We start from the raw sequence: 22312 nt of genomic DNA, 5'->3' as shown, positions 1-22312 counted from the left end.
TTTAAAGTAGCTTTCAAATGTCTGAGGCAATAATTTTATTTCTCTGTCTGCTCTCCAGGTTGAATGAAAATTATCTAAAAACAGACATCTCCTTCAGGGATCCTTCATACATTTCCACTCTCTCAACTGCTTTAAAATTTAAAATATACTTCTATTATGTCCAGTGAACAATCAGTATACATTACTTAATATTGCAAATCCTATAACAAAAAACAACTATACATCATTTTACAGTACTGCTTCAAATATTTGGAGTACATCACTAGTCCAAGTTAACTGCAATACATAACAAAATGAATACACAGTATATAGAACCTTGAAGCAAAGAGCAGTAAGTGTTTGCACAGGCATTAAGTTATTGGGTATTACAGTACTGGCAGGGAAGTTCAAAACCCTGCTATTCAAATCTTTTCCTTCTCATACCAAATGGCAGATATTGCCTCTCCTGACAGCTGCAGAATAGGCAATACTTTTAGAAGAGCAGACTTGTAAGCCAATAGACAGTTATTTCTTTTCCTGAAACAACTGTAGTCTTAAATTGGGCTACTGACACCTCAGATGCTGACAGAGAGCAAACATCCCTCTTCAAAGCCATACCTACTTCACATGTACACTCTGGGAGGACTACTGAGTGTGCTTAACTAGGAGTAACAGCCAGCTAGAGAATACAGGTGGTATTTTCATCAGTGAGTATCACAGGCAACATGAAGACAATGAGCAATTCATGAGTGAAAAGCTTTTGTTATTAACAGCAGAACGAGATGATCTAAACACCAAGCTCATAAACCCTTGACATGCAATAATTAATGGCTGAAGATGCATCAGTAAGACCTATTCAAGCCTTCTGCTACCCTTCACAGCAGCCTAGAAGGCTGATGGAATTTTTTTGCTTTTTTCTTTTCTGCAGATTCACAGATGGTGACCCAGCACTTAGCTTTTTCGGCACAGCAATACTCCTGCCGATCAGCATCCCAGAGCTATAAACTGACTCCAATCTTCAATAAATCCCTGAAGAGCTGTGCTAGCTGGTCTTTCAACCCCAACACTACAGGACTTTTAGAGGAAAATCGAGGTCACATCAACACAGGTGTTCTAGGGGAGGACCTCCATTTCCTCAAGAAAAACAATTTTGTCATGTTAGCTACAGACAGTTCAAACTCACCATTACTCAGAAGAAACAGTTTAAAACTAAGTTACTTTAGCTTCCCTATCAGATCTAAATGGTCTTTTAAGAAATAAAAAGCTGAACTACCCAGAATTTATATTGCAATGGAATGGTGTCACAGGAGTATAGATTAGGCTATTAGTATACTGTTTGCTGTCTGCAAGAAAAAGCTGTAAACACCTCCACATGTCTTAAATGCTCAGGCTTGTGACATGATGTAACACAGCACAAAGGCTTCTAGTCAAAAGCAGCATGACTTGGCCTTACACGGCATATTCTAATTTCTAATAATCAAGAAGCCTTATATTCCATAGACTATTTTAAATGCCTTGGCAGGTGCCAGATGAGCTGTAAGTAGAACAGGCTAGCTGATAATAGGACTTCTTTTAAAGTTAAAATTCCTTATGAAAAAAATTAAATTTAGTATTGTGAGCAATCTTCTTGAAGAAATCATATGCACTAGATTAGACCATGTGGAAACAAAACCATAGCAAGCTGTTTCATATTCTCAGTGCTCACATTTTCCATCTTCCTTTATAATGTTTCTGCATGGTCCAAAAAATCAAATTGACTTCCAAAATATTTTAAAAGTTATACATTAAAATGTCCAACTGCAAACTCAGAATTTACTACCTAAGGCTAAACTAAAATGAATACTATCCTTATCAATAGGTCACTCTCCATACAGACATGTCAAATAACAGAATTTTCTGAAGAGGATACTTTCTTCAGTTTGCTCATGTCAACATTCACAAATGTCAGGTAGCATTTGCTTTTGAAGTATTTTGAGAGAATAAGCAAATTCTTCTTGAAAACACTGATGAACAGAGACAAAAGGGTTTCAAATTTACTCTCTATTCTACCATTAAGGTAGAAGCTAGAAGAGAAGAAAACTAGAAACTCTGGTATCAGGATTAAAGAATTACAAATTTCAGGGAGAAATCTTTACTTAAAGGTCAGGAAAATTCATCATCGCTAAGCTAGTTACACAGTTTTCATAGACCAAGACCTAAGCAGACTCTGAACAATCAAGTGAATAAATCTTTATACAAGACATTCTTGACAACTTCCTCGTATGTTGTGAGAAATTGTAAAATCTTTCAAGCTAAGTCTCAAATGTTCTAAAATAACCAACCTCCATAAAGCTTCTGATTATTTTTTAGGTATGCATCAAAGTCAAAAGCTAGAGTGGAATAAAACTGTTCATTAATTCTTCAAACACTTTTAGAGATGGCAGAAAATTACATAGGCCAATAGTCAGCATTAAGGATGAATCACTAATGGGCAAGAATTTGAATTAAAGTAAAGCAGAGTCAGTTAATTAGAAAAAAATTATTACAAAGGAGACTTCTGGAAACATTGGGTAAACTGCAGTCAAAAGATTGAATCATGCTTATGTGATTAACAGTAGAAACCTTCAATCCTGAAAACTTTCTACTATAAATTAAAAAATCCAAAGGGAAATTTGAAGAAATACAAATAACTTTGAAGAACACACGTTCTCTGCCTTCAATATATTTGGAGAATACTCAAAATACTGTGTTTCAGAAGAAAAGCTTTAAAAAAAACCACAAGTAAAGAAAAATTTAAGTTACATGCTGGGGCCATAGGATGCTTATCCTAGAGAAGCTGACTTAATTCTGCCTAGAGTCAGAACTTGCTGACAAATACAGGCAGATATTGAGTTAAAAACTGCTGACAGGATAATGCATGTGACTAATTGTGAAGACTTAAAGAATTAGGAAATATAATTTGAAAAAATAAGGGCGATAATTATTTAACACATAGTGGGTTATTTAACTGCAAGTAAAATGAAGAATGGTAAAGAATTCAAAGGTTATGTTGGCAAGTTTTACTTCCCATCCCATATCTGGGGAAATACCATAATTCTAATCAAAAGTAACTCAGCAGCTTTGCAGGGCTAACCACTTTTTGAAATAGAGAGAAAACATCAGATCTCCTTCCAAAAAAACCTAGCATCAAAAAAAAAAAAAAAATCAGAACATATGCCTGTTGCTCTTTCTCTAGAAAGAAGAGACTGATCAGATAGATATGGAGAAAAAAAGGAAAGCTAGCATCATCCCATTTTGTGATACATTCATAATATTTTTGCAATGTTTCTCACAAAGACTTGTGCTCCTTTGCTATATCCATATGCAAATATAAAGTCTACCTAGAAAGCAAAAGGTAGCATTTATACAGAAAAGCCATACAGCTTTTAAGCCTACATTCACACATAAGTCGGTTCTCACATCATAAAGCTGTCTGCTCAGCAGGTAACTTCTGCTGCTAACAACTGTTTTCTACTTAATTAACACGCACAGTATTTCACTAAGGATAAGATTCTTCACATCCATCCTTCCCTTTCCTTTTTAGATTCACTTGTTTTAGACGTAGTTTTTCTTAATTCTGTCTTCCCAGAGATCACTGACAACACAAGCTTGGGAAATATCATAATTCTAAGTTCTTTATTTCAATTGCTAATCCATGCAAATGTACAGATGGTATAAAAAGAACAACCACAACATTTTCTTCAAGGACCCATAAACTTGTCCATGTAAAGTCTTTCTATCTAAAGTAAGCAATATCCATATTTTAGGTTCTACTTTGAACAGGTGAACAAGAAGAAAAGAATGTCAGATAAAAAACTAAAAAAGGTAGAATAATAAAAGCAGAGTTCAGTAAATCCTTTATAACTTGGGATCATTTTGCAAGACTGGACAAAGAAAGAAGAAACTGAAAGGGAGAAGTTGCTAGAATAGTTTGCAAACAAACCAATATAGCAATGGCTCTTCTTCAGCACTAGCATCCTGGATACTTTCTTTGTCCCTATGGCACCTTGTCTTCAGCACTGGTACTGGTATTTCCACAGGAACAGACCTTAAACTCCAGAATTCAGACTTCAGGTGAGCTACAGAGATTTATATGTTGAAGCACCTGTGATGCCTGACAGTACAAGAGAATTTTTACAGAGGTATCGGTACTGTCCATTTTGAACAAAGGCTTGATTCACATTTTGGGACATTCTCAACACAGACGTCTACTCTTCCTTTCCTTTTCACTGCATTTTCTCCTTTATTATTCAAACAAGCAAACCATCCTTAACTCTCAGACAGGCTGCAGCTATGACCAATTCAGTTCCATGCAAGCAGATGCACTCTCCCTCCCCGTTGCTCTTACATCTCCTAGCTTGCTGCCATATCAACAAAAACGAAGATAACAGGTAAAGTAGATACAGGATGGAAAAGTGATCTTCTGTTGTTGGTGGACTCAAGACCATAGAACAAAAGAAGGAGAAAGAAGTAGAAGTTAAGAACCCACCTATCTGAGAAATATAAAGCTGACCATGTGATTCAAAAAGCTGGTGCACACAGTATTCACCTATCCATGAAACACCTTCCTGTAAGTGCAAAAGTAGACAATTATAAATGATAAACCAGATCACAGAAATTTTAATGGACAATGGACATACGCCTAGCACTATAAAGTATTAACTGGCGGAGCTTCAATATTCCTTTAAGTAGAGGGGAGAGAACTTAGTTTGATCCACATATGCCAGTCCTAATACAAATAAATGAAACCATTTTACATTAGCAGTCCCTACAAAAAAGAGTAAGTGACAAAGTGGATTGGCAGACAGGGAAAACAAAATGACCAACCAAGTAGTTTATGAAAAATTGGCAGTTCAATGGTAAGCAAAACCAAAAGACAATATAAGGCCAGCCAGCAGAATTAAATCATGTTTACTTGCAGAATACTGAGACTATATAGGAAAAAAAATCACAAAGATTAAAAATTACAGAAATCCAGTCTATTAATTTCATCATAAACACTTTACACTTTGTCCTCTTTCACCCTGCCCCAAACCAGATATATCAGATAGCCTTCAAAAAAGAAAATAAAAATTTAGAAACCAGAACTTCATTTGCCAGTATTTCCAGAAAAACTAAGTGCTAGCTACATTGATGGTTTCTCTTAGACTCATCTGCAATACTACAGCAAATATTTTAAGCAACTCCACATTCACTGGAGTAGTACTTCCAAACAATTTAAAAAAATCCACTAGTTAAACTTGGTTTGCTGAATCTCAAAAAAAGAAAAAAAAAAAGGTATGAATATTGAGACCAAGAACATTTAAATTTAACAGTGTGACAAAACATCTTGGGTTTGTAGTTTTTCAGAATGAACTTTCTTCTGCACTCTGGACACGACAATATAAAAAAATATACCATTATTAATGAGACAAAATGTAACAAGAAAGAAAAAGGTCTGCAAAAAGGAGGATATAAATTTAAATAAGCTCTTGGGTAGCCTTATCAAGTCATTGTTACCACAGCATTTGTGCAGGATTGGATGTACATTTTTGGTTTTCCAAAGGTTAAACAAAATCACTGAGTACTTTTACCAACTTTCAACTTCATTGAAAAATACAAAAATTGACATTCAATTTCACACTGTATCAAAAGCAGCAATATGGAAAAGATGAGTTCTACAGAAAACAGCAATTATCTTTTGTTAACAGTTTCAAAAATCTTCACTTCTTAAAAATAAGAACAAATCTACCATGTTTTGAGTTTGTTTTTGAAAAAAAAAATGCTAGAAAACCAAAAATCAGTAAAACTGCAAAATATTAGTTTTCACTTAGATCATAGAAATTATTAAACCAAAGTCCTTCTCAAAAGAAAGTATTGCATTTTCATTCTTCTGTAAGAAATGCTTTTCAAATGTTGCTGGGTTTTATTTCTTAATATTGCAGAAGAAAATAGATTCACTCACATGTTAAATTTGAAGACTATACTCTTCAGCTAGTAATTCCAAAAAAGGTTTTCCATCTGACCTAACTTGTAAGTTTTCATCCTAGTATGAAAAAAGCTTGAAAAATCTAAATAAAATAGCCATATCAAGATATAGAAAATGCATCAGTAAGGTAAAAAAGTAAATAAAATTTAGAATTTGTTATTAGTTGTGCTGTGCATCAGTCCAGAGAAATACGAAGAGTGTGATATGTAATTTGAGGCCGAAAGATTATTTCATGGAAGAGTTCACTTGTTTCCCCAGTTACCTATAAGAGATGGTAACAATTTTCTGCATAGTTGCATAGAGAAAACAATCAGCAGAACACTAGGTATGACAGGAATGTATCAGGCTTCACTAAATTACTTAAGTTTCTTCAAATACTTAGGTGCTTATTACTTCACCAATTGTTTCGCAGAAACTGTAAAGCACTTTGTGAAAAACAGCTAGTGCATCTAATTTGACACGACTTTTGAAGGTACAAAGCTTGTAGCAACTTAAGCTTTTTTACAATTCAAAATGAATTCTTGACTAGAAGCCAAGAGAGAAACAGGTCACCATAAAAAGGTTAATCTGTCAGAAAACATTAAAAAAGGGAATATGACAGAACTGTTTTGCAGTTTTAGCTACACATTAATTGAAAACCACAGAACTTGTGTAATACAATCACTTCAAAAATTTAAATTAAATCAGATCAGATACTTTTTAAAGACTCTTCTAAAATTCTGTGCTCTAAAACATTTAAAATTACTTTTCAGTACCTTTTCTGAAAGATTTTCAACTTCTCTGAAAATACTTTAGAATCTTTACAAGAAGAGAGAGTAGACATGTCTGAGAAGCTAGGCCACATGATCAGACCACAGTTAGGGATTCATCAACACACTATTACTGTGCAAGTAGCTGCTAATCCAACATGCTAGCCTTATGCTTTGCCAACAAAAATCTACACAGCAGTGAAAAAACTTAACTAGAGAACTGACACAACTGCAAAATAACTGAGAACAATTGTGTCTGGTCAGCCAAATCAGTCTCTCAGTGCAGATCCACACCAATCAGGTATTCCCCTCAACAGAAGTTATTTCTACTCAAATCTGTTATCTCATTAAACTCACCATTAGAGTCAACAACCACAGAAGAGGTGACTGGGCTACCAAGAAAGCAGTATCACTGAAGCTACAGCTTGAGCAGTAAATCCAGAAGTAAAAAATTTGTTCAATTTTTCTTTACCCTAGGTTTTTTTTTTCTCAGTAGCTTCTACTACTAATAAACAGTATTAGTAGTAATTTGGAGTATATTTTTCCCTCTCTGCTAAACTGATGCTTGTTCAAACTACACCTTTTAAGCACTGAATTTAAGAGTACATATTAGATCTTTTGAAGTTGTCTGGAAAAGGACCCACTCAAACCTGAAACAGATTTTTCCCATTTTACCCTGCTGAACCTGAATTTCAGAGTTGGACCCAAAGAGTTCTTCAGATCTCAGTCTGTGGAAACTAATCTATGAAAACTGCTAACAGGTTTCAAGAAAGAAAAAAATCAAGATGAAAAATAAGCACAAAATGTCAATACCAATGATACCAAGTGCAGGACACGAACTGATGCACTAAATACAACTACATTGGTTAATCTTTTCTGCCAAAGGAAACGGACTGGTCATACTACATCTTTGCCTGTCTGTCCCATTAAACTTTGGTTCTCCATCTTGTATCAATCAAGCTTAAAAAAAGCGGAAGATGCACACAGAGAGAAGACTTCGGAAGGATTCGGTTGTTAAACACCTCACTGGGCAGCCAGTGATTACACAGCGGTAGTTTAATAAATCATCTCTTATCTGACAAGGATGCTTTCAGGGAACTGTGTTTACTGTAGAAAGAGAGAAAATAAAACTCAGGCTTTGTTAGTTCATCTGGACGGAAAGTTGATCTGAATTCCAGTTCATTGGCCTAGATCATTCTTTATACTGAGAGGGTAAATTTAGGAGAACTAAAAATGGGGTGCTTTACCTACTTGGATATTGTACTTTAGGTGTGCAGCTATTAAACAATCTTATGGATTGTTTAATAGCTGCAGACAACTGAACTGGTCCAACAGGACCCTGAAGGAACAGTACAATATGGAATATGCATGTGGTGGATTGATCCAGGCTGAATGCCAGGTGCCCAAAGGTGCTGTATCACTCCCCTCCTCAGCTGGACAGGGGAGAGAAAATATAACAAAAGGTTCCTCGGTTGAGGTAAAGGCAGGGAGAGATCACTCACCAGGTACCAGATCACTCACCAGGTGAAACAGACTCAATGAGAGCAAATTGGTTCCATTTATTACCAATCGAATCAGGGTACAATGAGAAATAAAACTAAATCTTAAGAATACCTTCCCCTCACCTCTCTCTTCTTCTCAGGCTCACCTTCACTCCCTATTTTCTCTACCTCCTCCTCCCTCCAATAGCGCAGGTGGACAGGGAATGGGATTTACAGCCAGTTCATCACACTCTGGCTCTGCCTCTTCTTCCTCCACAAGGAAAGGATTTCTCACACTTCACCCCTGTTCCCATGGGAAACAGTCCTCCATAAATTTCTGCAACATGAGTCCTTCCCACAGGCTGCAGTTCTTCACAAACTGCTCAAGTATGGGTCCCTTCCATGGGGGGTACAGTCCTTCAGGAACAGACTGCTCCACTGTGGGCTTCCTATGAGGTCACAAGTTCTGCCAGCAAACCCGTTCAAGCCTGCATCTCTGTCTCTCCTTAGGGTCACAGGTCCTGACAGGAGCCTGCTCCAGAGTGGGCTTCCCATGGGGTCACAGCCTCCTTGGGGCATCTACCTTCTGCAGTATGGGGTCCTCCCTGGGCTGCAGGTGGACATCTACTCCACCATGGGCCTCCGTAGCATGCAGGGGGACAGCCTACCCTACACCCTGGTCTGCACCACAGGCTGCAGGGGAATCTCTGCCTCTGTGTCTGAAGCACCTCCTCCCCCTTCTTCACTGACAGTGGTGTCTGCAGGGCTGTTTCTCTCACATATTCTCACTCCTCTCTTCAGCTGCAGGGTTTTTTTCCCTCCCTTCTTAGACACGTATCCCAGAGATGCTACCACCGTAACTGACAGGCTCAGCCTTGGCCAGTGGCAAGTCCCTCTTGGAGATGGTTGGCATTGTCTCCATTGGACACAGGGCTAGTTTTAGCAGCTTCTCACAGAATTCACTTCTGTAAGTAACTTGCTACCAAAACCTTGCCACACAAACCCAATATAATCCAATCACAAAGCAGTAGTATACATGTAGTCATTAAGTGCTCCCTTTGCTGTAAGGCACAAAGCATACAGATCTGACCAAAGCATCAAAAATACCTGCAGTACATTCTTTACAAACCTCCTCTGCAGGTTTACAGCCATCTGGATGGTCCACTAGCACCGGTGGCAAAATCCCGATCCATTGCTGTAGAACACCTGTGGCAGGAACCATAGAGCAACAGACTGGCCTAGGACACTCCGACATAAACATAGAAGCAAAAGAGGTCTTCCAACCACAAGGTCTTAAGGTTGTCCTAGAAGAAAAACAGAAATTCATGTAAGTTCCCAGCTCAGTTCTGGTAGAGCTTGAGGTGGAAGGGGAAGAATGTTTCACATTAAAGATTTCAAAATCCAAATTCCTGTGCAAGGGAGAAGGAGTCAAAGATTGTTTCTAAAAAGAGGCAGTGAACTGAGCTTGTGAGGAAAACAACATATGCAGGGTAGAGTGGAGAGGTGGAACAAGTCATCAACATTTTTTAGCCTTTCAGATGATATGATTTAAGTGGGAGGACTGCCTGTCCTCCCAAATAAGCAGTTATCTATTTTTGAGTTCTATATATGTCATCCTCTATCCAATCATGAACACTTAGCACAACAAACTATGAATTGTTCTCAATAAGGCTAGAAAACAGCCTCCTCAACAGCACACATTCACATGAGCAGCTCTCCAGATGATCATTCTTTTGGACTAAATTTTCCCATACATATTCAAGTTTATAGATGTAGGGGGTTTTACATTCTTTCATCTCTCGCCCACAAGTTAAACATTAGCATTTATAATGACAGCTTTTGTAAAAAAAAAAAAGTGATATTATACTAACATAGACCTGATGCTTAAGAAGTAATGTTTCTTCACTTCTAAAAAAAAAAGTGACATCTTAAAAATGACGGTTGAGCCTTTCCAAGTCTTATCTGTTTAGCTTTATTGAATGAATTCCTTCCTTTATCCAGTTAATACAGCAATGTCTGAAGGAAATTCTAAGCAGCTGAAAAGTAAAGATTATATCATAACAGACAAGAGAGGAGGTTTGTTCAATTTTTGATGCAATTGTAATTTGTCAGCACTTAGGTAATATTTGCCATATATTATATGAGTTTATATCTTGTATTTGCCATATTATATATGAGCCTACTTAGTTATTCAAGTTTATTGCTCTACCTGTTTAAACTGTTAGCTGTATGTACCTGTCCAGATGAAAAATTATGTACAAGGGAGAAAAAAAATAAGATGCTGACACTATGACAACATGACAGTATGGGGGAAGTACATGATAAGGAAAGTTAAGATTGGCAGTGATAGAAAAGGTGTTTGTCAACTGCTTATTCTGAAACAAATTATTATGCCAGTACTGAAGCAGGTGAAGTAAGTATAGTACTTGGCAGTTTCCCATTTATTTGCATACCAAAGTAGAAAGGGAAAATGTTTCAACTCCTAATTTTGATCTCCATTGGAGGATAGATTACCAAAATACTGGTAAAGTATACTGATAGAATAGGAATACTGAGCAGAAGTGGCTTACAGTCTGATTTTTAAAAGAACTGGCTAAGGATCTCCCAGAAATGATACCAGTTTTTACCAAATCTGAAAAAAATAGGGAAGTTTCAAAGGCCAGAAAAATATGATCCAAGACACACCCAGCAGGGCACCTAACATAAATCATGTTTGTTTCCTTTCTGAACATGTTAGTATAAGAAATCATGACATCATCACAGTAACCTTCATCACAGCAAATGCCTTCATGAAGGTCAAACACAGGCTTCCATGATATATCTGACTAGACTCTTCACATTGCACTGTAACATGCAATACACACACCAAAAAAGTCAGTGCTGCTTATGTTAGATTAGCTTTTTTGTATTACTTTTCTTCAGTAAAGCTCAAGTGCCTTACAGAAGCAGAGAACATGATTCATTTTTACAGATGGGGAAACTAGTCTGTTACTGGCTAAGTGGCTGGCATCTGGGAGCAAATTTTCTTCTATCTTCTCAAGAGTTTTAACTGATATATCTATCTATACATCTTATCAGGTTAGATGAAGATGCTTATTTAGTAATTTTGCTAACTCATATAGTTTTTCATAGGAGCCTAAGATGGCAGGCTCTTTGTTCAGTGCTGTCCAGACACCAAATAGAAATAGCCCTCATAAAACACAAAACTAAAAAGCAAACAGTGAGAGCAGGACACACAGTGAATGGTCCATGTTGCTGTTAGTAAGCAAGACACATCTACCAAAGGTAGATGTTTGCTTATTTGTAGTGAGCTTCCACACACTTAAAAGCTTGTGATCTCCGTTGATCTCTTCTTTGGGTTACAAAAATGCCAATTCAATCATTCCTTCTGCACATACCATCTTTTCTAAATCGTCCGTCATTACCATTACACTCCTGAGGCAAATTAACTGTGCCTACAGCTTTCTTGAAGTACAGTGGCCAAAACTGATAAAAGTACTTGAATTCCACAATATAGAATGGAGTAAAAGGTTCAACTTCACATCCTCCACATTATATTATTTAGTCATACCAATACGTACACACACCTCTTCTTCGTGAACAATTCTGCATTGTTAACTCTCCTTTTATAATCTGTGGTGAGGAATGGGATGGGAGGAACAACTGAACAGTTGTTCTCCATATTTTATTTCATTTTGACCTCAACATAAAGTATTTCACTTATTCGTGTAAATCACATTCCGTTCTTTTAGGCTATCTTTCCAACATTTAAGACTTTCCTGAGTTGCCATCCCAGCTTTGTGTAACTGCATTTATTCCCAAATACATCTTGTCTTCAGATTTCATAACCATATGCTTATTACCCAGTTCATGAAGAAGAACAGTAAGCTGAAACAACTACACAAAACCCCATGCAATATGCTTTCCTTGCTGTAAGTGAACCACTGAAAAAACCTCTGGCTACTGTTAACCTAATGATTTTACACGCATCCTAAAATAGCTTTTTTTATCTGGGCCATGTTTCCTTAGCTTGCTCTGTAAGAGTATCACATGTGGCTTTCTCCAGTCCACAAGCTTCCTGTTGCAGAGGATGTTACACTGGCTTGATGATGCATTTCTAATCTTCACAGAATCACTGAACGGTTTGGGATTGGAACTAGATGATCTATAAGGTCCATTCTAATTCCCCTGCTATGGGCAGGGACACATTCCACTAGAACAGGTTGCTCAAAGCCCCATTCAACCTGGCCTCAAACACTTCCAGGAAGGGGCATCCACAACTTCTCTGGGCAGCGTGTTCCAGTGCCTCACCATCCACTCAGTAAAGAATTTCTTTCTTATATCTAATCCGTATCTGCCCCTTGTCCTATCACTATATGTCCCTGTAAAAAGTCCCTCTCCAGCTCTCCTGCTGGCCTTCTTTAGGTACTGGAAGGTCTAAGGTCTCCCTGGAGCCTTCTCTTCTCCAGGCTGAACAGCCTCAACTGTCTCAGCCTGTCTTCCATAGGAGAGGTGTTCCAGCCCTCTGATCATCTTCGTGGTTCTCCTCTGGACTCATGTAGCAGATGCACATGCTTCTAATGTTGGGGGCTCCAGAGCTGTTTGCAGCATGCCAGGTGGGGTCTCACAAGAGCAGAGTAGAGGGGGAGAATCACCTCTCTGGACCTGCTGTTACTTTTGCTGCAGTCCAGGACATGGTTGGCTTTCTGGGCTGCAAGTGCACATTGCAGCTCACATTGAGCTTCTCGTCAACCAACAAAACCATACTCCACCCAACTGTATTTGTACTCCAGCCTGATTCTTCACCCTCAGTTTATATACAGGGCATGGCATTCTATGATATGCAATATCCCTTTGGCCAGTTCAGGTCAGCTGTCCTGGCCATGTTCCCTCCCAGCTTTTTGTGCACCCCCTCACTGTCAAGAGCACAAGGCACTAAAAAGTCCTTGACTTGGAGTAAGCACTACTTAGCAACAACTACAACATCAGTGTGTTATCAATATTATTCTCATACTGAATCCAAAATACAACTCTGTACTAGCTACTAAAAAGAAAACTAATTCTATTCCAGCTAAAACCTAAAAATGAAATAAAGCTTTTTTGAAAAAAAAAAAGTTTTTGATTTTTCAGGAGAATCCAATATTCTGAGCTTTTATTTAAACCTAAACAAATTTTAGCCAGTCATTCTAATATGCTGACCAGATTCACAGTCACAATATTTTTAAAGTGCAAAATATAATTGTCTCATATTCAAGCAACTGTCTATACTGAATAGCCTCAATATTTCCATTCCTATTATACAGAGAACTTTCTTCTGACACATTTAATAACAGCAGCAATCATGCAGAGCTATCTCTGCACAGTATCTTTTCCTAATTGTAACACCCCACTTACCACTTTCACCTCTTCCTAAATATAATATGGATTGACTGTATGATTTTTCATTCATACATTATCTTCCCAGCTTTTTCAATCAACTTCTGTTTATTCACTGACACTCCTACACACACACAAAAAACCCTGCAGCTGCCATAAAGTATGGAGCCAACTGCACTGCTTCAATTTATTTTTCTACCACATCAGCACAGTGGTATGACCCTGCACGTGGCCATAAACATCAGTGCAAGAAAGTGAACAGCAAAACATGGAAAGGAGAAAAAAATTTAGTAGCCTGCCATTAAACTCCAGAGAAAACAGATTTATAACACTGAGAAAACCACATCTTCTACCTATTGTTCTTGAGATGAGCAACAATATTTAAAAAAAACAGCACAACACCACCACAGTTTTATTCCATAGGTCTCCATGGTTTTATCTTATACAGAAAGACAGCAAGGGGAAAAAAATGAATTGAATTCTTAATGGAGACAATCCAAAGTTTTTCTTCCCTGCATGCAATTTGTCAGGAAAAAAAGATTCATAGATATCCTTTATAATAGAATCAGCAAAACCATAAAGACAGGTATGTGTTTAACAGGTCTAAAGTACACACTGCTATGATACTGTCTCCCAAAACTCAGAAAAAAGTTGACAAGCTAACACTTACTTTGATTAGACTGACAGCTAAAGTGTATGCCATTACTTTTCTCGGCCTTGACCAATAGCTTGTTCACCAAACAAGCAATGATTCTGGCAAGTACAGCCATGCAAACAACACAGCAGCACCTTCTTCTCACAGGCCTCCTGCTGCCTCCTGTCTTCTGGGGACACTGACTCATAGCAACACAAGAAGTGTATGAAAGGGACCAAGAGTGACTGAACCCACAGAGGTATTTTAAAGTAAACATGATTTTTAGAGATCAACTGTAAAATGCACCCCAACCCCCACCCCCAAATCAAGACCATTGCAAAGCTCATTTTCACATTGCTTGAGAGTACTACACTGCTGGAAAGCACTAGAAAAAAATAAAAACACAAGACAGTCTACTGCTTTTATCAGTGAAGTGTCTACTGTCATATTCAGCATCATTACTAAATCTCTTTGGACTGCAAGAAACAGCTTTTTCATAATTCAAACCATACCTACACGGTGAATCGCTCAACACGAAAAAAAAGAAAGCTATCTTTCATAACCTCACAACTGCTCTCCAGAAAGAGATAAAACCAAATTATTTGCAAATCATGAGTAGCACCGCTGCCATTCTTAAAACTATTGTGATGCAAAACATTAGTAAGGCAATCAGCAACGGCAGTTTATTTTGATAGCATTAACTTACATCGGCTTTAAGTAGGAGCATGGAGCATCAATCCAGACACGCTTGCCTTCAGTGGGACTATCAACAAAGAGTTGTGTGTTGACTGCTGCGAGCTGGCAGACACCCTCTGCACCTTCTCTTCAGCCACCAGGAAACACTACCCTCATTGTTTCACAAGTATGCAAAGCAACCAGCAAGGGTGCGTAGGGAGGATGTGAGCCACAGTGCAAAATGCATTAGACACTTCTCAGCTCCTTCAGTTTACAAAACGTTTACTATGAAGGAACTTAGAAGTCAAAAAAACCAGGATTTAGTGTCGACCAAAGTTTTTTGTTTGCATCGTTTGTTTACAAAGAGTGGGTAGTTTAGTTTTTCAGTAATATTTCTATTGTAATAGGCTATGAAAACAGAGACTGAGCTGTACTTTGCTCTCAAAACTTCCACCTTCCTATCCTATACTGCAATAATTTCAGTCTTGTTCTCTTGCCTCCTGCTCATGTGAACTGAGGTGGGACCAGCAGCAGATGCATATCCCTGACATTACAGACAACACATTTCTTGTGTAAAAAGCACAGACTTTGGACCTCACTGACAACTTTACCAGAAATCACAGAAGCTCAGGAGAAATCAGATAATTATCACTTACTCTAACAGCTCATGTAATCCTCTTTCTCAACAAATACAAGTATTGGCAACACCCTTAAACCACGCAGCAGCAACCAGGCAGAAGTATCAGCACCTCCTGCATGCCAACCAGCATCAACCCCAGCTACCTATATAGGCGTGTGCATGTGCACAGCTTTGTACACAAAGTGGATTTCTTCATCTAGTTTTTATAAATGTTGTTTATTTTCCATTTTCTGAATACTGTTCTTTGCTAGAAAAATTGTACATAACACTAACACTGGCAAACAGAGGATGCCTTCAAATGAGAAAGATAGTGCTTTCTGTTTCACCTTTTCTACTCTTTCCTGAGTCATCAGAAAAGAGTAAAAGTTTCCAGACCCACTGAGGAAAAACGTCCTATTAAATTATGAATACAAAATAGTTAAATACATAATTACATTAAAATCAATGACAGCTGCCCTCATAAATTTTACATTCTGTAAAATTGCATGACCTATGATCAATGCTTTCTTCCAACAGCAAGCATAAGGCTTCAGAAAAGCTGTCTGCTATATTCTCAGGTCTAATACTCAAATGAATATTCTGTAACATCCCTTTCTCTGATGTGATGCAAACACTCCAGAAAGCAGGAAAGCTTACAGGTGGATGGCACAGGAGAACAGAGCTTAGGGAAAAAAATGTACATGATTTATTTCCATACCCAGGTTCTCCATTTCCACTGATAATTACTAATGGAACTACAGACAGTGAAATACCTACAAATATTTCCCATTACCTCAGATATGATCAGAGGGATTCGAAATTACAAACATTCAAATATGCTGCTTTAATGGTGCTTAAAAGACTACAACCTCTGCCTTTCATGGGCCAAGAACTCAGTTTGCAAGTGGTAACAAGCCACTGTGGGATAATAAAGTTACAGCAATCCTCCTATATGCAGAGAAAGGGAACTACAGAATGTTCTACTTCTAATAAGAGGCTTAGATTTTTTGAGTTCACACATATACAGAGAGTATTATAGCAGGCACTGCTAGAGTTTTAAGAAGCACATTACTTAAAGTGTAAAAAAGTGGGAGGGGGAGGTACCCAAGCAAGATCCTAAGAACTGACATTCACAAGAGGTAGTACTTGAAATAAATCAACTGGTAAATTTGTAAAAGCAAATGTCAAATTTACACAGTGCTTCTCAACATTTACAAAGGACCTCAATGATATTAATATTTTCACACAAAGATAATAAACAAAGTGCTAAGTGATAGAAAGTCCCCTAGGTAAAACTACTGCTCCACACATCCAATTATGTCTCTTTAGACACTGAGAAATCATTTCTTCCAGTACTCTGGCATAAGAGACAGATTACTGTCCATTCAGCTCTATAGCTTCATTGCAAAAGAAATACAAATATTAGAGTTCCAAACCAAATCATTTGTGGGTGTTTACAGAGCTAAAAAAGGCTGTTTATATATTTAATGACTTAGGAACCAAATGAAACCATAAAAAATGCTCACAAATCGAAAAGGAAGTAGTCTCCTGCAATATGTAATTAGCACTTGTTAATCAAAGAGGAAAATGAGAAAATTGTATTCTTGTCCACAAGCTGTTACAAAGTCCAATATTATCATGCATTACAACATTAGTCCCCCTGTAAATAATGGAAATATTAGACACAGCTGTTTAACAAGTTAGCAAGCATATCATAACTCCAAAGTCCAAAATAACACACTGTTTATTAGGAGGACTTTAACTACGGGAGTAGTTAAGTTTACATTACATAAAAGTAAATCTTTAGAAAGAAGTTAGCCTAGGGCACAGAAGTAATACATAGAACCTCCCATAGGAAAAAAGTCTAGCCTAGGGACTCAGTCCTTTAAAAATATTAATGTTCTATTTAAAACCAAAATTTTGTGGTGAGGGAAATAAATGGAAATGAAGAGGGAATGGGTTTCGGCCTTCTGCCAGATTTAAAGCATTTCAGTAAGACTGTCTGTCAGTGTCACCAGGAGAAAACATACCCAAACCAACAAACTGCTTGACTGAACATATGTCTTCATACACAAATACTAACCCTCCCACAGAAAATCTAGTTTTGGATACATGCATCTGCCTCCAGGCAAAGCTCTGTTACTTGCAACAGTATCTGAAATTTGGCTGAGCTGACAAATGACTATCATTTCTCACTTGCAAGAGTAGGAAGATCACTTTAAACAAAAAAAAAAAATAGTTCCATTCTTCTAAGTAGAAAAAAGCAAACAAACTCCTTCTGGCTTCAGGTGAGATAATGGACCTTAATTCAGGAAGTTTTGTTTACCACAAAGGAACAAAGGAAACGTTATGTTACCAAGTTTCCAAAACAATGGATTCAGTTAGTAATATGGATCCTAATTTCTTTCTTATCCCTTTCTGTAAAATCAGTAACAGGTAGTTGAAACAGAATACTGAGAGCTATTAACACTGTAATAACAAGGATGAGGAAACTGCGACAATAAGCCAATGAATTAGCTTTTCTAAAAAAAGCACTGCTGTTTTAATGCAGCCTTTGGCAAAGCAGCAATCTGGCATACAGTTTCCCAATTCATGCTGCAGACCTTAAGGTTTCTTCCTAGGAATATCCTGTTTCACTTGGTTTACTAACTGCTGAGTCAGCCAGCTGTTTTTGCAGTGTCTTTCTTTCTACAAGCATGAACCCAGAAGATACTATGGTATGCAGGTAACAAGGTATGCAGTTTACATATACCCCATGCCTAAAATAAGAGGAAAAAAAATAGTCAAGAACACGAAAATCAGCACTGCAGCCCAAGGAATGCATGGCAATGTCCCCTAGTCCCTAAGTGTCTATCCCCACACTCCTTTCTGACATCTCATTTGGGCACAGGTTAGAGCTAATTCAGCACAGATATATACTGCACTCCGGAAAATTTTGCCATCTCTTTCACAGTACATGCCTAAGAAAGGGAAAGAATGGCCAGGAAAAGACTGTTTACTTCAGCAACAGTAGCAGACTGGCATGCTCACTAAGCTAACAACTTAATTCCTAAACTTTGAGAGTTACCACTGTTCTTACACTAAATCTCACTAAATCACATAATTACCACTACTATGTGGTAATTATGTCTTCTATTTTCTCCAATTCTTTGGGTTTTTTCAGTTATTCTGTATCAATTTTTCATCTCAATTTAAACATCTCTTTAGCAGCTGGCCCGAAAACATTTTGAATTACATCATAACATCATGTGGGAAGGATTATTAACCTGATACCTGGCAGAATGCTTCAGGGTCTGAGAAACTTGCATTACTGGAAATCTCTATCAGTTATTCAGATATGAATTCGACCATGTAGCATTTTCAGTAACTGGAAAGACACCAGTTGTATGAACCCTTGCTTCCCTAAAACACCTGACTGATTCAGGATTGAGGAATTATTCTCGTTTGAATATTCCAAAAAGGGATGAAACAGTAATCTTCCATATAGAAGCTCATCCTAGCGTACATCAAAAGCTAGGCAGCAATATGAAAACATGCAGAATGTTTTGGTTCCTAATCAGCCCTAAAACCAAAATTACTAAAGACAAAATAATGTAACAAGTAGGCTAGGTACTTGCTATACTGAAAAGAAGGTCAGGATACAGAGAGCTACAACTTACATAAGAACAAAATATGAACATTTTATTTGATAGCAGGTATACTATACTAGAGGACACCTCAGCAAGCATCAAAATGAAAGAAGGCACCTTTTAAAAATACAGTTAGAAGGAATAAAAAAAAATAATGTACTACTTTTATTCAATCAACACTGAATTACTTTTATTCCTGATGGGAAAAAATCTTTGGAAGTACTACACTGTCTTAAACTACTTATCCAAAATGCTTAACTTGTCATCCAGAAAAGCAAGCAGGGAGCTTTCAACACTTTTGCACACCTCGTGACAGGCCAAAACAAAGCCTCTCAACTCATTCAGCTCCCAGTTCAACTGTTTGACAAAGTCATATGCTTAGCAAACAACTTCTTAACATTTCCTCAGGTGGAAAGCATCAACTAACTTTTTTGTATACGTTAGGAAATGTACTATGTTTTTTAAAGACTCAAATTCAATTCATCAAACTAGAGAAGCAGTACCAGCTGAAACAGCATTTCTAAGACCTTCCTCAGCAACTGAAAACTTGGGGCTTTCAAGTACCTCCCTGTGAGGCTCCCACCAAAAGAGAAGACAATCCATTTGTCAAAATACTTGAGATGGATTTCTATGACATGATATATGAACATTTAGCTTCAAATTACAAAGTAGAACCAATTACAAAGTAGAACCAACTTATAAGTAGCGGCTAAAGTGTTTCATCAGCTTCAAAAGAGTAGCAAATGCTGAGAATGGCTATTTGCTTTGCAAGCTGAAGTGTTCTACAAACCAAGTATGCTCAAACCACTGATTTGTCAGTATTGTTCTTAGATTTGCACACAAAAGTGTTGCACACTTCCAGAAAGTAAGTTCTACATAAACTCTAAATAAAAATATGATGACTTATATATGATCCTTTCAGCAAAAGCCTTATCAACATTCCATATTCATGGAAAAATTACATACAGAATGGAAAATTCAGTTTTGTTTTCCACACCATAACAACAACATTCTGCTTACTCATCAAGAATGAATATGGCAAAAAAGGTTTGTAAAATACTATAGTTCAGAGCTATCTTCACTATATGTACATAAAAGAAAATCACAAATATTTACAGGACATGTACACCTAACTTTTTATATATGGTCCATGGTTTGGACTACCACGTAACTTTTTGTTCAAAGGACATCACATCCAAATACATCATCAACTACATCTACCTCCCAAACAATTACTCCAACACATGCCAAGGCTATAGTGGTGTGCCCTATGCTGTAAATGAAAGCAGATGGTGTGTCTATTCTACATTTCAGTGGGGTATATAAACTCATCCTATTTCTTGTAAAGATCCCACTGGTATTTTCCTGGAAACTAAATCCTATGTCAAGAGTAAATTTTACCCTTGTCAGGGTCAAGAGGGGCAGGAAGGAAGAAGGTCAAACTGATTTTATCATCTGTGAGATTGGCTAGACAGGCAAATCATGCTAGTCAAAACATTAACCTGCTTGCTACACCTCCACAACTGTCACTATTTGACAAAAGAAATAGGGAGATACTATTTAGCCATTTAAATATTTTTATTATCTTCTAGAGCAAAAATTTACATTTTATTCTCTCTTGCCAATTCTTCTGTTCTCTTCTCCTACAGCTTTTATGTTGCCCAGTTCCTGTTTGCCTTCATTTTGAGCCCCCCAATGCCTTTAGACAAAGCACTGACCAGGAGACTCTTCAATACTGTTTGTAGCTGCAATAAATTAAAAAATTGAAAAGGTGGATGTCATTACTTCCATCACATTGATCAGTGCAGTTGTCCAGGGAAGGCTGGAGATCACAGCTTTAATCTCATCAAAAGGATTGTGTACAAGAGTTCCTATTTAAAACCTGTTCAGATGTTACCAAAGCCTCTAATTGTGACCCACCCTCAACTACTCTTATTCACTAAAAGATGCTTGGTAACACCACTTATGCCATCCAGTCCCAACTTTCCTCAGCCTCAAACATTTGCTCTTTGAGGCAATTTACTTCTGTAATAGTTTTCAACAAAGCAATGTCTCATTATCAGATTTTGTTTTATTTTTTGAAGCAGAGGCAGGGTAGGTGACAATGATGTTAAAAGCATGTCCATTCTTACATTAACACTTCACTTTAGCAACAGTCAAGTTTAAAATCATATCACCTCATATCATCTAGTAGCATTCATTCAGAAAAGTGAGAGAATATCATGTTTATACTATTATTTGCAACGTAAGAAGTCTTTCCTAATAGTTTCTGTGATGCTATCCAGAACGTGTAGAACACATCCACCAAAGACACAAGGTCATAATTAAGTATCCAACAACTCAATTTGAAAGTTGCAGTAAATTTCGATTCTTTCATGCCTTTTCCTCATGCAATTCAGAAAGGAAATAACCTAGGTTATCACTCTCCCTAATTACATCAGCTTACATACTTTACATGTATGAACAACTATGTTGTTCATACTTTACATGTATGAACAACTATGTTGTTCATACTTTACATGTATGAATTGTCTGTAGTCTGCTCTCCTGTTCTCCTCTTTGGTTTTCCAAGAGAGGAAAAAGAGATGTTATACTTACAAAATAGCCACTTTAAAAGCTAATTTTCTATGAGCAGCTTTCAACTACTCCCTTTAAAAATAAAAAAATAAGAAAATAACACATTCAGTAAATTCATATTGAACAGTTCCTTAGCAAACTGTGGAAATTTTGTTTAAGTGAGAAGAAACTACATGACGAACTACTTATTAATGCAAGGAAAGTGGATTAACTTTTACCACTACGTTCTTCTAAAAAACTACTCTGTAGCAGCAGCTGGCTACCTTTATATAATTTAAAAGAACCAACTGCAGTAGGAGCTGCAGCACACTGAAAAAAAATGTCGGTGTAATGTTGATCCTTAGAAATAAATTACAGTCTATCTGCAAACAGCCCTTGTTAAAACAAGTTATGCTTCCTTGTGGAAAGCAGAACTTTGGGGTTGATCTCCCACAGACAGCCATAACCCCAGCACCCTGCTGCTGCCCCTTATGAGCTCTCCTTTATTCCTCCACCTCTAAAATGTCCATTCCCCACACAGTACTATGATCTCTTCCCTGTGCCTCTTAATTACTAAATCAGCAAGAGGCATCAGAAGCTAGGGTTTGTTCCAAGGTTTAGGTATGCC

General features: G+C 37.3%; 1 protein-coding gene across 4 annotated transcripts in view; it reads right to left on the bottom strand.

The window, feature by feature from the left end:
• The window catches only part of GALNT1 (polypeptide N-acetylgalactosaminyltransferase 1), an 87972-nt gene that overhangs the window by 54010 nt on the left and 11650 nt on the right, over window positions 1-22312 (bottom strand). The window contains exon 2 of one of the 4 annotated variants that reach the window (XM_032699057.1): window positions 9303-9499. The exons of 1 other annotated variant lie outside the window; for it this stretch is intronic. The gene's annotated coding sequence lies outside the window, so the exon portion shown is untranslated. Of the gene's footprint in view, window positions 1-4486; window positions 4508-9302; window positions 9500-22312 lie in introns of those variants that run through there. 2 more of the 4 variants (XM_032699047.1, XM_032699073.1) reach the window with 2 other exon arrangements.

This window comes from Chiroxiphia lanceolata, chromosome 1 (assembly GCF_009829145.1).
Source record: "Chiroxiphia lanceolata isolate bChiLan1 chromosome 1, bChiLan1.pri, whole genome shotgun sequence".
NCBI classification, from domain to species: Eukaryota; Metazoa; Chordata; class Aves; order Passeriformes; family Pipridae; genus Chiroxiphia; species Chiroxiphia lanceolata.
The sequence above is the reverse complement of the archived record's forward strand: the minus strand, read 5'-3'. Positions and strand labels throughout refer to the sequence as shown.